The sequence below is a fragment of the Nuphar pumila genome, chromosome 11, assembly GCF_984573655.1.
Source record: "Nuphar pumila chromosome 11, dmNupPumi1.hap1.1, whole genome shotgun sequence".
Taxonomy (NCBI): domain Eukaryota; kingdom Viridiplantae; phylum Streptophyta; class Magnoliopsida; order Nymphaeales; family Nymphaeaceae; genus Nuphar; species Nuphar pumila.
The window spans coordinates 1,033,166-1,048,351 of NC_143259.1; the positions used below are offsets into that span (position 1 = coordinate 1,033,166).

General features: G+C 40.8%; 1 pseudogene; it reads left to right on the forward strand.

Moving 5' to 3' along the window:
* The first annotated feature begins 12,677 nt into the window (after window positions 1–12,677).
* LOC149821560 (ricin B-like lectin R40G3 pseudogene) lies at window positions 12,678–13,835 on the forward strand (annotated as a pseudogene).
* Window positions 13,836–15,186: the final 1,351 nt, after the last annotated feature.

Consider the following 15,186-nt stretch of genomic DNA (forward strand, 5'->3'; position numbering starts at 1 on the left):
GCTTGGTGGAAGGTTGTATGGAGTTACAAATACTGGCCAGCATGAGTATGGAGTTGATCTACCCCCAAATGGATTAAATCCATCTGTACATAGACCGAGTCTAACATTTCGCACTTCCATTGCGAAGTTCTGATGAGTACGATCAAAGTGCTTCCAAGCTTCAGCGTCAACAGGATGCGTGATCTTGTTTTCATCGTGTCGAACTTTATTTGCATGCCATCTCATGTGTTTAGCTGTCTTTGAAGACATATACAATCGCTGCAATCTAGGAGTGATAGGAAAGTAGCGGAGCGACTTGTATGAAACTTCCTTTGATCTCGTGCTACCATTGCCTCTTGTCTTTGGCTTGAACCGAGGATGCCCACATGACGGGCATGATATGTCGTTTTCCTGCTCCTTGAAATACAACATGCAGTGATTTGGACAAGCATCAATCTTTTTGTAACCCATACCTAGAGCGTTGACCATAACTTTCGCACGATAGAAATTTTGTGGCAATTTTTCATCTTTAGGCAACATACTCTTCACAATCATGCACAAACGGTCAAAACATGATTGACTCAAATTATACTCGGACTTCAAATTCATTAGTTGAAGAACTGCAGATAAGATAGTGTGACTCTCACAACCGTTCCAAAGTGGCTCATCAGCATCTTTAAGTAAATCATAAAATCTACTAGCTGCATCGTTTGGTGATTCTTCATCTACGACAGTTCTTACATCACTAGAACTCATAGCAGAACCCAGTTCTGTTCCTGTAGCATCAAATATCAAATTCGTATATGGATTATCGTGCACCACATTCACCCGTGCATCAAAATCGTTTCTAAATTCTTCTCCATGAAACGCTCAGTTCTGATAATCACTCACAAAACCCTTCCTGTATAGGTGATGTCTAACGCCATGAGGTTCTACAAATCGATTATTCTTACAAATCTTGCAGGGACACCTAATCCGACCTGTGGGATCTACCGTACTGACACTCGCCGTTGCAAATTCAATAAAACTATCGACACCATCCATATATTCATGCGATAACTCATTGTCCACTATCCTACGGTACATCCATTCACGGTTTGCAGTCATTCTGTCGTATGATGTTACGAATAGTATCCTAACGAATTAAGAAAAAAACAATCAGAATGCGACGATGAAGAAAATATCAAATTTATCATGCAATATACTATGTCAAACAATAACAAGAATTTTGATGCATGCATTGATAAATTAATATTTTCATGTGCAAACTATTAATGACATGATACAATCATTTGAAGCATGCTTTTATTATAAAATTTCACATGGAAGTCAAAATCAAATTGAAAGTAACTACATGCAAGCATGGATACAATTACATCAAACATTGCAATACATCATAATCATTCATATCAAATAAATGGCAAACATGTACCTGCAGCAAACACACTTCAATATCTCACTAACTACTACCATGCTTAGCATGGACTCCGTACTCCAAAAATAAGAACACTTCCATATTTCTACATTAAAATCATGCTCAGCATGATCTCCGAACTCCAACAAAGCAGTCCTAGATATCAACAACTAAGTGAGTGTGTGAACAATAAAGTGCTGCATTCAATAAATTAAATAACATGTGATACGTTTGCATCACTTACTCACCACGGGTATTTACCCGATTTGCATTGTTTTTGTCATTTACTTACCACAGGTGGCCGAGCACGAGTTGGTTCCGTTGAAAAATCTGCACAAAAACAAAACAAATTAAGTAACAAACTAACTAATCATGAAACAAGATGAAACACTAACTAAAAAAATTAAAACAAATTAAAACAACTCTAACTAATTGAAAGAAGAGAAAAGAAAAATAGTATATATGTTAAGCCAAATCTAACTAGAAGATGCTAATTTAACAAACCAGCTATAACATGTTGAACCAGTCGACTAACATAAAGTCATAGACAATTTCTAATCTGAACTACTTAGCAAAGGAATAGTAAATCAATCAATTAGTTTACTAAAAAAGATGTGAACTCCGTTTAACCACCACTATCATAAAGAATTCAAATAGCCCTAATCTAACTAACTGATTGTGAGAACATTAAATACCAATCTATCTAAGAAAAATATAATTATAAAAGACCAATAGATTGAAATACTCTAACTAACCAGATTTCAAGAAAACAAATTGAAGTAAAACTAACTACCAGTAGACATTAACAAACTAACAAATTGAACAACATGGACAACTTGTATATATACATTACAAAAAAAATTTCAACTTAAAATCCATATGGACAACATATATGCAAACTACACTTAAAACCATATGGACATCTTATATACACATATTACAATTTTTTTTTCAAGCTAATCACATGGACAACATATGGATCACATAATAACTTTTTTTTTTTTAAAAAGATGGGCAGCATAGGTATCCATAACAAAAATTCTTTTCAAAACAGATCACATAGGCAACGTAGGTATCTCATAACAAATTTTTGTTAAACCCAGCCGAGTGGAAGAGAAAGAGATAGACTAAGAAGGTTGGAGGCCTTGTGCTCAGCCAAGCTCCCTTCCACAGCCCCTTTTCGCGTTTTTCTCTCAAGGTACGGGTATTTTCTTATGTGAAACGTTTAAGAAATCGGGTAGAGGTAGGATTTCCATGCATGTTTTGATGGAAATCCATGGCGAATCAGTGGATCTACGAATCCACTATGTTATATTGATATTTTTCCTTGTTTTTCATTTTTTTTTTCAAAAAGAAATCCATGGCACGATCGATGTGGTATGGGTGTCGGCTGACAGACCAGCCGAAGTCAAGCCGTGAACCCTCGTTGTTGGCCCAACCGAGTGATCGGCTGGGTATGATCCCTTTATTTCAAAAAAAAAAATCTTTTTATTCACGTTGGTGGCTGTTGGCTGGCTGGCAGCCAGCCGAGTAGCACTCGGCTGACTGCCAGCATGCTGGCAGGTGCGCCAGGCCCAGCACCCAGTCGGTTGGGTGCTAGGCGAGCCTATGACAGGGCCATAGCCGGCCCAGCCGACAAAAATTCTTTTCAAAACAGGGAAGGGGGTTAAACCCCCTGCCGAAAAGGCAGTTCCGGCATGGGGGGTTGACCCCCTGCCGTGCCTTTACGGCAGGGGGGTCGACCCCCCATGCGTTTCCGGCAGGGGGTCGACCCCCCATGCGTTTCCGGCAGGGGGTCGACCCCCCATGCCTTTCCGACAGGGGGTCGACCCCCCTTGTCGGAAACGCAGGGGGTCGACCCCCCCTGCCGGAAAGCACGGCAGGGGGTTAAACCCCCTCCGTTTCCGGCAGGGAAGGGGCGTACCCCCTGCGTTTAGAAGAAGAAGAAGAAGAAGAAGAAGAAGAAGAAGAAGAAGAAGAAGAAGAAGAAGAAGAAGAAGAAGAAGAAGAAGAAGAAGAAGAATATTACCTGCGCTTCGCCGGACGGTGGCGGGAGGTTGACGGGGAGCGGCAGCTGGCGAGCGCCGGCTGGCGAGCGGTGGACGGGGAGCGGCGGCTGGCGAGCGGCGGTGGCCGGACGGTGGCGAGAGCCGACGGGCGGCGGGAGGGAGCAATACAACGAAACAGGGAAAAGAGAAAGAGGGATGGGATTAGGGATTTACGCGACATTTAGCGACGGCTTAGCGACGGAAAAATTCCGTCGCGAAGCCGTCGCGAAACCCAAATACCAAAAAAGCGACGGAATATATTCTGTCGCTACTCCGTCGCTAATTAGCGACGGAGTAGCGACGACAGAGTTCCCTCTCTAAATCCGTCGCTAAAATGGTGTTCTTGTAATCAAAAGTAGCGACAAAAACATGCAGTCGCTAATCCGTCGCTAAGTAGCGACAGATTAGCGATAAAAGTCGTTTCCTCGCTAATCCGTCGCAAATTAGCGACAGATTCTATCTCTAGCTAATCTGTCGCTAAGTAGCGACGGGAAAAATCCGTCGCTAATTTCCGTCGCTAATTAACAATTTTCTTGTAGTGACACCGGAACGCGTCGGTTCTGTGCAAAAAAAATTACTCTCTGCCGGAGAACGCACCGACAGAGAGCAATTTTTTTTTTAAATTTAATGACGGATATTATCCATCGCTAATTTAAAATAGCGAAGGACTCGCGATGGATCATGTCTATAGCTAATCTGTCGCAAATTAACGACGAAAGTAACGGCGGATAAGTTTTGTCACTACTTAGCGTCAAAAAAATTGTGATGAAAGTTATCTATCTCTAATCCGTCGCTAAACTGTTTAGCGACCGATTAGCGTCAGATTAACGACGGATTTAGGTCATCGCTAATCCACAGGTTTCTTGTAGTGTATCCTACGTCGCAACCTAAGTAGCATGGCATTATTATTGGATTGGTTGTCGGTTTGGAAGAGCGTGAGCGTAACCCCCTATTCAGAACTCGAACAATAATCGCTTCTGCACATTCATGAAGAGCACTGAGGCGTCATGCATAAGATGGTATGCATACCCGCCTCGCATGAGGTAGTGCTTAGGGTGGAACATATGTCAAGATAACTGGTGATGTGCAGTGCCAATAATTGTTTTTGCAGTCACATGCGATGATATGCAGGGCTTAAGGCCATTAGGCTAGCTCGTGACAGTTATTTTGCTGCAATTATTATTGTCATTGTTATCATTAGTGCAAATGTTAGCATTACATGTGCAATTATTACTAATATAGTATGAAATTATTTATATGGATGATTTTGATATGTAGCATCATCATAATCGTTATTGCCAACATTATTATGGGGTTTATATTTATTAAAGAGAAAATTAGCACCATGAAAGAAGTTATTGTCATGATAGTGACCACGGGTCCTGGCATCTCCATCTCTTTCTCTTTGGAACCATGGTATATCATTACAAACATGTCGTGAAATAAAGCATATATGCTTTTGACAGCTATAGCCTCCTCTAGCAATGGGAGCACAAGTCCAAGAGTACATATTCCCTGCATTAGTGACAAAGCTTTAACTATCCCCCAATAATCATTTATTGCCTTTAAACTCTTATCTGATCTTTATCATGTCCAGCTAATGTCAGTTGGCTCAATCTCACCCTTTCATTTTATTTGATTGTCCACCTAAAAAACTCAATGCATACAGAAAACTCACCTTATAGCTACCGTGCACAGAATGAACATGCATGTTCATGCTTTCTCCGGGTGACGTACAGCAGATCATGATGGCTTTGCATGACCACACAAAGCACAGGTCATATATTCGTTTAGCCTGGATTGTGCTATGTGATCTGCTGCTTGGGCCTGGGCTCCACAGGGTCTGATACATCCAAATGCAAGCACATAAATTTGATAATTGTTTATGGGCTACTCTTTTTTTTTTCCCTTTTTTTTGAAAGGCAAGCTGGGGTTAGGCAGACCACCACCAGGGTTAGGCACACCCCACCAGTTATTATTCAACTTACCGTTGGGTTTTGAACCTACAACGTCCCACCACAAGGAGACGAGCACTGACAGCTCCTACCAACCACACAGAGCCCCGTTGGTATTTATGGGCCACTCTTGTTCAAATCCAAATATACCAAATCTAGATCTGGCCGGTTATGTTCACACACACACACACACACACACACACACAGGTGAGATCCCAATGGATAAAGTCATACTTTTCAAACATCAAAGCTCATAATAGACCAGAACATCCGGCACATGGCTGTGCACACACAAGAGACCAGTTCATCCCAGTTGCACAGGTATATAATTGGAATCTACCAAACCCATTTCGTCCTTAGGTTATGATTGACTTGGCTAGGTGCAGGCTCCTTCTTGATTAGTGACCTAAAAAGCTTGAAGATCTTTTACAATTAAAGCAATTTAAATGTTATTTGAGATTAGATACACCTGCCTTTATGAATGTCATGTGGTTGAAGCGTTTGTAAGTATTAGTTCAATGTAATAATTGCATAGAACAAATTTAAATTCTTGTGGAATCTCCTCCGAACTCAGCACAATAATTGCTAGAGAAACCCCACAAAACTTGCCAATCATCAAATCCTTTGGCCAATCAAGAGTGAGTAAGTGGCATCAAAGACGGTTGTGCGTACCACTAAAAGCTCACCTTTCTGCCTTTTCTGGCCCCAAAAAAGTCAGGCAGATTTGAGCTTGACAACAAGCCTGGGTCCCCATGGAAGAGCACTAAGGTTTTCACTGCTTAATGGTTCTCCACTCATTGCATGTGGTGTAGATCCCTTGTCCACTAAAACCATGGGAAGCTAGCTAGTTGGGATCATATGTGCCCCAAAAAGTAGGACTGCTAATGAAAAGGGGCCATTGCTCATTGCCTTTGGTCCTTTGTACATGTTTTCTTGTGGGAAAGAATAAAACTTTTTTATCCAAAAGATGTGACTCTTCTTTTAAAAGGGTGCCTTTAATTATAGAATAAAAAGAAAATGGATGGGAACAGGAGCTCCACTAAAATGTCAGAATCATGTGAGCTCTCATGGAGAAATTTGGCTGCAATTTCCATGTCAAGAGTTATACATATATGAGGCAGCCAAACAGGTGAGGTGACCCTAGAGAAAGAGGGCAATGTTGCATTAATTTCATGACGAATCATGACTTGAGCTGTGATATGATACAGCTGTTTTTCATTTTAGAAAATCATATAATCCTAAAGATTACAAAGCTTAACATCGTGTATGGAACCCCACCACCACCACATCACTACTCGCCTATATATGTTGACAATCCTTAGCTGGGTTGAGGTTCCCTCTGCCTACTAAGGAGTGCATGCAGCTTTGATCCTGCGGCAAGAGATGTTCCCCTGTGGGTTTTGAAACATGGTCATCTCATGTCTCCATCATGCAATTTTGATAATCACCGAGCAACATTATATCCAGAAGAATATATAGAAGTAATATATGCTAGGACAGTCATTGGGTCAGATTTTGGATGGCCCTCTTTAATTTATTTTCTTTGTGGTTGATATTGTTGGACTTTTCTTGCATAATTTTATAATATATTCCATAGACGTGAATGAAATAAAAAAAAATCGTTGATGAATATTTTCATATTATTGTAAGAAATTGTGACTTGTACAAGATTATATTATGGTACCCACTGGTTGCCTATAAGCATAAATAAATCCATGCTCGATACCCTACTACTGCAGAAAATTTGAAAATCCAGAAAATTTTTGAATTTTTTAGGGCATTCAAAGTCCTTTATGGTCTCTATAGAGGTAACTTCATTCTACAAAAAGAAATCACGTTTTGGTTGATCCATTGCCATCTATGCTGTTTAATAACATCAGACTTTTAAGTCTGTTTCTTTCCTCTTGTGTCACCATCAAGTTTCACCAAATGAATTAAATGCATTAAAACTGGAAATAGTTGGTTATTGGTTGGTAGGAGCTGTCAGTGCACGTCTCTTTGTGGTGGGACGTTGCGGGTTCAAACCCCAGTGGTACATTGAATAATAACTGGTGGGGGTCTGCCAAACCCCAGCTTGCCTTTCAAAAAAAAAAATCTATGAAGTTAGAAGAGGTTTAGACCATTTCTTTGCTGGAAAAATAAAGAAAAAAATGTAAAAAGAAAATAAAAACAGAAAGATGCTTCATGCAATATGAATTTTCAAGTCAAAATTCAACCATCTTTAAGATTTAATATACGCTACAATTTCATGACTGTTGGGGTGGTTGAGTGGCCACCTAACTGAGAATTTGGCAACACTCTTTGGTTGGTATTTAGTGTTGATTGATTACATGTATAACAAGTTAATCCTATGTTGAGTATAAATTTTGACCTATGCAGTGGCTTGTGTGTGTCTTGCCTCGTAGAGTTCTTTTCAACAATGTATTTTATCTTGACCATAAATGTGGTGCTAATGGTAGAATTTCAATTGTTATTCGACTCTTGAAATTGGTATAATACACTTTGTAATACAACACCATGTCTTGCTTAAAGTTTTTTTTTTTTTTTTTTGAAGTTTCATTTTTCTAGGAAAAGGTGATAAATTTATTTTACTTAAGGATGTCCATGAATCAGATTTTATCCTATACCCAACCGAATTCGATTCCTATTAGTTGCATTTTGTAAGCCAAAACCATATCTGATCATAATCTGATGCAGATATGGTTTTGAGATTTTGCTATCAAATCTGACAAAATATATGAATTTGACAGACATCCGAATCTATTTGCATGTAAGCAGATCTGGTATAAGCTTTTCACCATCTGAATTAGAATCCATTTAGCCAGCATCCGATTAGTCGGATATGGTATTGGCCACATCCGGTCCCAATCCAAACCATTTACATCCCTGATTTTACTTATGCATGTGATGGGAGCAAAGATGAGGATTCAGTGGTTCACTTACCCAACTGCTATTTAGATGCCTGGATTTAGAAGATATGAATGGTGATGAGAGTGTAGATAGCCCATCTCGGGTACTTTCAGCTATATCCTCACAAGTATGCAGTTGACAATTCCAATCTCATCATCCATTCTCTTTTCTCTCTCTCTGATAACCTCTTCCATCTCTTCTCCAACACCAGCTCCCAAATGAAACCTTTTTTTTTTTTCGAGCAAGCGTATAGATTATAGCCCTATCAACCCATATTGCTTAGTTTTATTCTATCTTGCTTTTCTTTTTTCTTCTTCCCTTCTCGAGATTAGCTTGTAATTTTTTAACATTAGAAATTCTTTTACGGGGCCTACTACATCCAAACCTAACCAACCAAGTTGACAGTTAACTGCCCTTGGTGACATTTTTGACCCATTGGACGTTTGACTCGAGGTCAGATTCAAATACACATGTTGGACCTCAATATGAAACCAAATGCAAGACAGCCACCGGAATTCCAGCTACTAAATGAACAGTCATACATGCTGACCATTATCAGCTGCTCAGCAAGCCTTACCTTCGTGTGCATGTTAGTTGTCATTAGCTTTATTAAGCATAAGCAAACCGTCTCTGAAACAGTCAAGCAAAGCCAGCTAGTGGGTCATTTCTCTCTAGTTTTTTTATGCCTTTGGAATAGAAGAGCTCAGAAATGGGACCTGGTTATCTGCCCTAAGAAATTAAGGGCTATAGACTCCAGTGAGTCAATATGCTAGGCAGCAGTTTTTTTTGGGGTAGTTTACATATAGGCACCCAATGTATGACATTTTTAATGGACATAGGTTTCAAATAAAGATTGATGCCTAACATTTTAAAAATTAGTCAAATTACTACCTCTGTGAGGCTTACTTTTTTCAATAAGTCAGTGCGGCGCGCGATAATCCTTTCTTACTGTCGCAAGCCTTTCTATCACCCTGTCACAGGCATAGAATGCTTTGCAAACCCGCAACGTGCCAAGCTGGTCAGCCTAATGGCCAAAGGCCGTGTACCAACACATTTTCATGTGCTGAATCATTTTCATTGACCCTGCACATTACCTCGTACGCAGCTGCCTAGCGGAAGCTGATCAAGTGCATTTTTAAATACGCATTCAGTGTAGTATAGTCATCGCATATCAGCTATCACTTTCGAAAGGGGCACAAACTTGTCTTAGCCTTGCGTGCCATGCAGCGTATTGCAGCTTCATGCGCATGACATAGCAAAACCTCACCACCGAAGGAACAAGACCTTGTGGCCCCCAATCCAAAGACCAGTTGATGATTGAATATCATAGCAAAGAGCACCACCTAGACTCATTTGCCGGTGCCTAGATATTCACTCGCCTAACTCCGAGTCACCATACTCGGCTAGAACTACCTAAGGTGATTCCTGAGAGAATTAGCCTTAACCCACATGCACCCTGTGCGTCCAATCGCTACACATGAGACACTCTTGCAAGCTGAGAGGTCCTTAACCAAATCTCCAAAGGTAACATCCTCTGATCCGCTGACACTGCTTAACCAAACAACGCTTCACGTCTATACCGCCACACAATGATGCACTAATGATGATATATGTCTATCACATGTCGTGCTACCGTTCTTCTTTCCTGTTTGGAGCTCAGAGGGCCGACAACCATGGTTGTCGGCGAGTTTCTGAAAAAAAAAAATATTAGACAGAGAAAGAGAGAGAGGTCGGCCGACCCCTATGGCGGCTGACTCCGACGGCCGGCCCCGGCGACCGGTCGACACCGTTCGCCGGCCCCGGAGGCCGGCCCAGGCTGGTGGGTGCAGAGAGAGGGTCGGCAGAGGCCGACCCTCTGCACCTGTGATCGGAAGGGGCACAACCCCTTCCGCCCTTTTTATCGGGGGACCAGTTCGGTCTGGGCACCCGGACCAAACCGGGTTGGTCTGGGTGCGAACCAGACCGAGCCCACTGGTCTGGGTCGCGCCCAGACCGAGTTCTAAAAAAAAAAAAGGGCCGGTTCGGCCTGGGTGCGACCCAGACCGAATCAGATCGGTCCGGGTCGCACCTAGACCGAACCGGGTCAGGTGTTTTGAGTGAACCGGTTTGGATCAAACTGGTTCAGGCCGAACCGGTTCAAGCCAAACCGGTTCAGTTAATTATGGTTCAAATAGAACTGGTTCAGACCGAATTGGGTCTGAACTGATCCAGTTGAACAAAGGTCTGAACCGAACCAGTCGGGTCTGGATCTAGGTTTTCAGTCTAGACCCAGTTCGATCTAGACCTGTCTTAGATCCAGAATAACCGGGTCTAGATCTGAATGGATCAATCTCGGATCTTGACCCAGTCAGACAGGTCTGGACCAAGTTAGATTATCCTGGATCCAGTTAGGCAGATCTGAATCCAATCAGACTATCCAGGATCCAGTCAAGCAGATCCAGATCCAGTCAAATTGTCCTGGATCCAGTCAGACTATTCTGGATCCAGTCAGAATAGAATGGATCCGGTTCGGATCCAATCAGACTTTTCTGGATCTTGTCAAACAATTTTGGATCCAATTATGTAATGGATCCAAATCCAAACAGACAGGGTTTGGATCCAGATCAGAATTTGAATCATAAAATAGTCTCAAATTGCCCCGAAATCCGAAATGTACCAAGATATCCATTTGGATACTTGAGATTCATTTTAGTAAAATGGACATATCTTCGCACTCCGAACTCAGAATCGAGTGAGGTTTGGTGCGTTGGATTCGTATTAAAGAGGGGAATTCATTGGTCTATGAATTTCAGTCAAACTAGTAATGCAAAAACTGTGGTTTTTTGAGTAAGATTCGGGAAGGGTAATTTGGTAAGAGGTTTCGTGAATTAATCTAAATATGTTGCTTTAATGACCAGATCCCATTGTTAGAGCTTGGTGAGGCTCGATTTCGGAGAGAGCACAGTGTCTAGAGTTGATGTAAAGGATATTATAAGTAATCTTAGATGTGAACAAACCTTTTTCACGTTGTTTGTTATCGTAATGCTATAAATGTTATGTGATTAGCATGATAGCTTTGAGTGAGACCATGACATGCATAAATTTCATGTTTGACATTATGAGTTAATTTAAATACATGTTGATTATGATATGCGTGTTAGTTGTAATATGTCATGCATGATAGAAAGCGATAGTGATTGCATGTCTAATTGATCATTAATATCATGCATTGTGATGAGATTAAGTTTAGATTAGAGTCTCATTTAGTTCATTCATGTGGTATGAATGAATATTTAGAGTTTAGCATGCAGTACCCCTTAAATCCCGGAAGTGGCGACCTGTGGCAAGGGCTACCTGGTTCGCGGCTAGAGTGCAGCCACCATGGAGAGTGGGTCGCCGGTGATTTAATGATGTAGAGATACTATATCATTGCGTGCTAAGTGAGAGCGGTGTGAGTCCTAACGTCACCATGAGATTAAGAATGAGATTGTTGTGATTAGTCATGAAACCACTCGTGAGGGAATGAGTGAACTTTGAAGTTGAGAATATTATTCAATGTGTGAACTTAGTTATGACTTAGGATTTCACTCACACTGGCTTAAGACTCCAGAGGATCATAGATGGTTGATAACCATCATGTTTAGGATGTAGCATGAGCCATACCGAGATTAAGAGCTTGACCTCTCGGCTAGCTGCCGGTGGGGTCCCCGTGGTGGTTCACTGCAGTGCCTAGTGGTCCGGGGACCACTGGGAGTGTATGGTTCATTGTCTGGCCAACATATAGAATTGGGGTGTTCTATAGGGTTATTACGCCCATAAATGACTATTACCGGTATAACCAACCTAGTGATAATTGAGAGAGAGAGAATATTTGAGAATGATAATGAGGGTAATTAAAATATACAAACATGTGTGGTATATCGAGAACTAAATTAAGACTAGGGGCTTAGAGCCCACTATAGTTGTAAATTGATTGTTTATTTACTTATAATTGTTTCTTACTGGGTTGTAGACTCACCCCTATTTTTGTTTAATTACAACTGTAGGTTCCAGGCATTAGTATCAGTCAGATGTGAACAGTTTCAGCAGAACAGTTGGTATAATTTCTTTTCCTTGTCATTGAATAAATTGTAATTTTTTTTTCTGTTATGAATGATGAACATTGTAAGAAAACGTTGATTATGGAAATAAAATAAAAAGTTTTTTAGCCACGTTTTCTCTGTGTAAGCCTTGCACTCTTCCCTCTGAGAAGTAATACCAGCCGAACTCTTGAGGTTCCAGATCGGGGTGTTACATAATCCTTGCTCTCACAAACATGAGGGAGAAACTTATGGCTACTCTCAGTCATATGAGGTTGAGAACTATGATGGCTGCCAAGACTAGCTCCAACTGATGCCACCCCATGCTCCAAAGGCTCACAATTCATTTCATGGGGCTGATGTGTACCTTGGACAGGCTGCAGTGCTTCCTCAGGGCCGCACTGTGGAGCTGACATGCAAGGGCAACACTGACTATGTCTTGGGTGTCAGGAACAACAGGGTGGTTATGGTGTACTATGACCCCAATGATCCCACTCAGGTACTTTTATTAGCACCATCCCACTAATCTACGTACACTTTGGTGTAAGTATGTGCAGTTTGGCAATAAGGCAATAAACCTAGTTGGTGCCCCGTATGGCACTCATTTCATGCATGCATCCTGCCAGAGTCTGCATTGCATGATACCATAAGCGGGGTTGGTCCTGCTTGATGCCAAATTCACATCAATTGAATATATATATATATATATATATATATATATATATATATATATATATATATATATATATATATATATAGCTTATGGGTACCGATTATTGGTGATTGCATGCATCATATTTAGTTTGATTCACAACGTTATGCTGACAAATGAGTGCGCTGATCGTGCAGCAATGGATCAAGGATGAGAGTGTGAGGGACTCGGTTGGCCACCCTGCCTTCTGTCTCGTCAGCAAGGCCACAGGAAAAGCACTTCGTCACGCACCAGGCCCATACCAACAGGTAGCCTCACCCAATTAATTAGACTCATTTTGTTAGCACAGGAACCCCATTAAAATTCATGATTTCCTGAATGATGTTGATCATATTTTCTTCATTTTTCACAATATGTTTATTGAATGTATTCATTGGGTGGAAAAAGAATTAGAAGTATTAGATTTATCATATAGCTTGTGTGTGTGATTTTTAACAAGAGATTGTTTAGCTATGCGTCTGATGCACCCATAGTCCCATGTTCATATACAAACATCTCTCATAGTAAATTTCATTTTCTATGTAGGTCCTACTGACAAATTATGAGCCTGGGTCCGACGATGAGTCAGTGATGTGGTCACAAAGTGAGGACATGGGAGAGGGATTCAAGACCGTAAGGATGGCTCATAATATCCAGATCAACCTTGACGTCTTCCAGGGTGACATCAAGCATGGTGGAATAAAGGATGGGAACGTTTGTGTGCTGTGGACCTGGAACAGGCAGGACAACCAGCTCTGGAAGATCAACTCCATTTACTGAGCCAAAATGCCGCAGCTACATAGTGCTTTGGCTATCCGTGGTGTTTGTTATACGAGGCTATGTGCCTCATATTATAATATATCCATCAGCAATAATAAATAAGAAATAAATGCTTATCTTAAGAGAAAATTCCCCTCTAAATTTAGTACATGGAATACAGATAGTTAATCAATTGGCTAGTCACAATGCTTGGATGGTGCTACCGTATCCATCCAAGAACAATAATAGAATAAAAAGAAAAAAAAACAGTTCGCCCATAAATTAACAAGTTCTACTTCAAACTCTCATTCTAGGGTGCTATGGGGGCACCCTCATAACCTCTAAAAGTTCAAGGTGATTTTCTGCCTTCATGATCTTGAAACAATGAGGAGCTCCATTTCTTAAGCAGGTCTTCTATCCAAACCAACAAAGTTTGGATAGGCCATATATGGATATAGCACAAAACGTCACTACTTTCTGGACATAGATTTGACCTACACAACTTACCGAATGAAGGTTTACTTGGAACGCATATCTCTTGAAACAATCAACTAGAAGACGCAAAACACATTAATTTGAAGAATTATAAAACCTCCCATCTGTGAATAAAGTTCAATTTGTACACCACTTGATTGGTTGAGTTCAGATGGTCAGTAAAGGTAGGTCCAAAGGTGGTGTGAGTTTCAAATAACCAACAATTAAAGACATTGAAGAATCCAAAGGAACTCAAGTGGATGCCCTCAGCATCATGATGTGAGATTTAAATAACCAACAATGAGGACATTAACAATCCAAAGGAACTCAAGTGGACGCCATCAGCATCAACTGCTAAACTCCTTTCCATCAACTTATTTTTGAGAAGGCAAATGATCGATTTTATTTTTCTCAAAGTTTACATACACTGAAAAAATAAAACTCCTACATCATGTCCAAATTGAATGACGAGATGTCATCCATCGGCCAAAACTCGAACCCCTTATAAGAGCTGAGCGTGCTGTGGTTGCAGCAATGCAGACATGACTACCCTCTCTATTTCCAGTTTTCTGTTCCTTCACCTCTCTGAATTCCCTGCAAATCCTAATCTGCAGAGAATTCAGGTTTGGGGCAGCAGCATCGAATATGATTTCGTTCCATGCAGCCAAATCTGTCTCCATGCTAAACTCCTTTCCATCAACTTGATCAAGCCAATAATCAATTTATGGTTACCAGTCCTCAGACATGTTCAAGCAAAATTAGAAAATCTAAAAGGTAACAAGTAAAAGGTTAGCTTTTCTATCTGGAACATGAGAGCACTCGTATCAAGTAAATAGTAGTCTTTAGCCCCATTCAACACTCGTGTCTTTGCATAATTAAAAAATCTGAAGAAAATAAT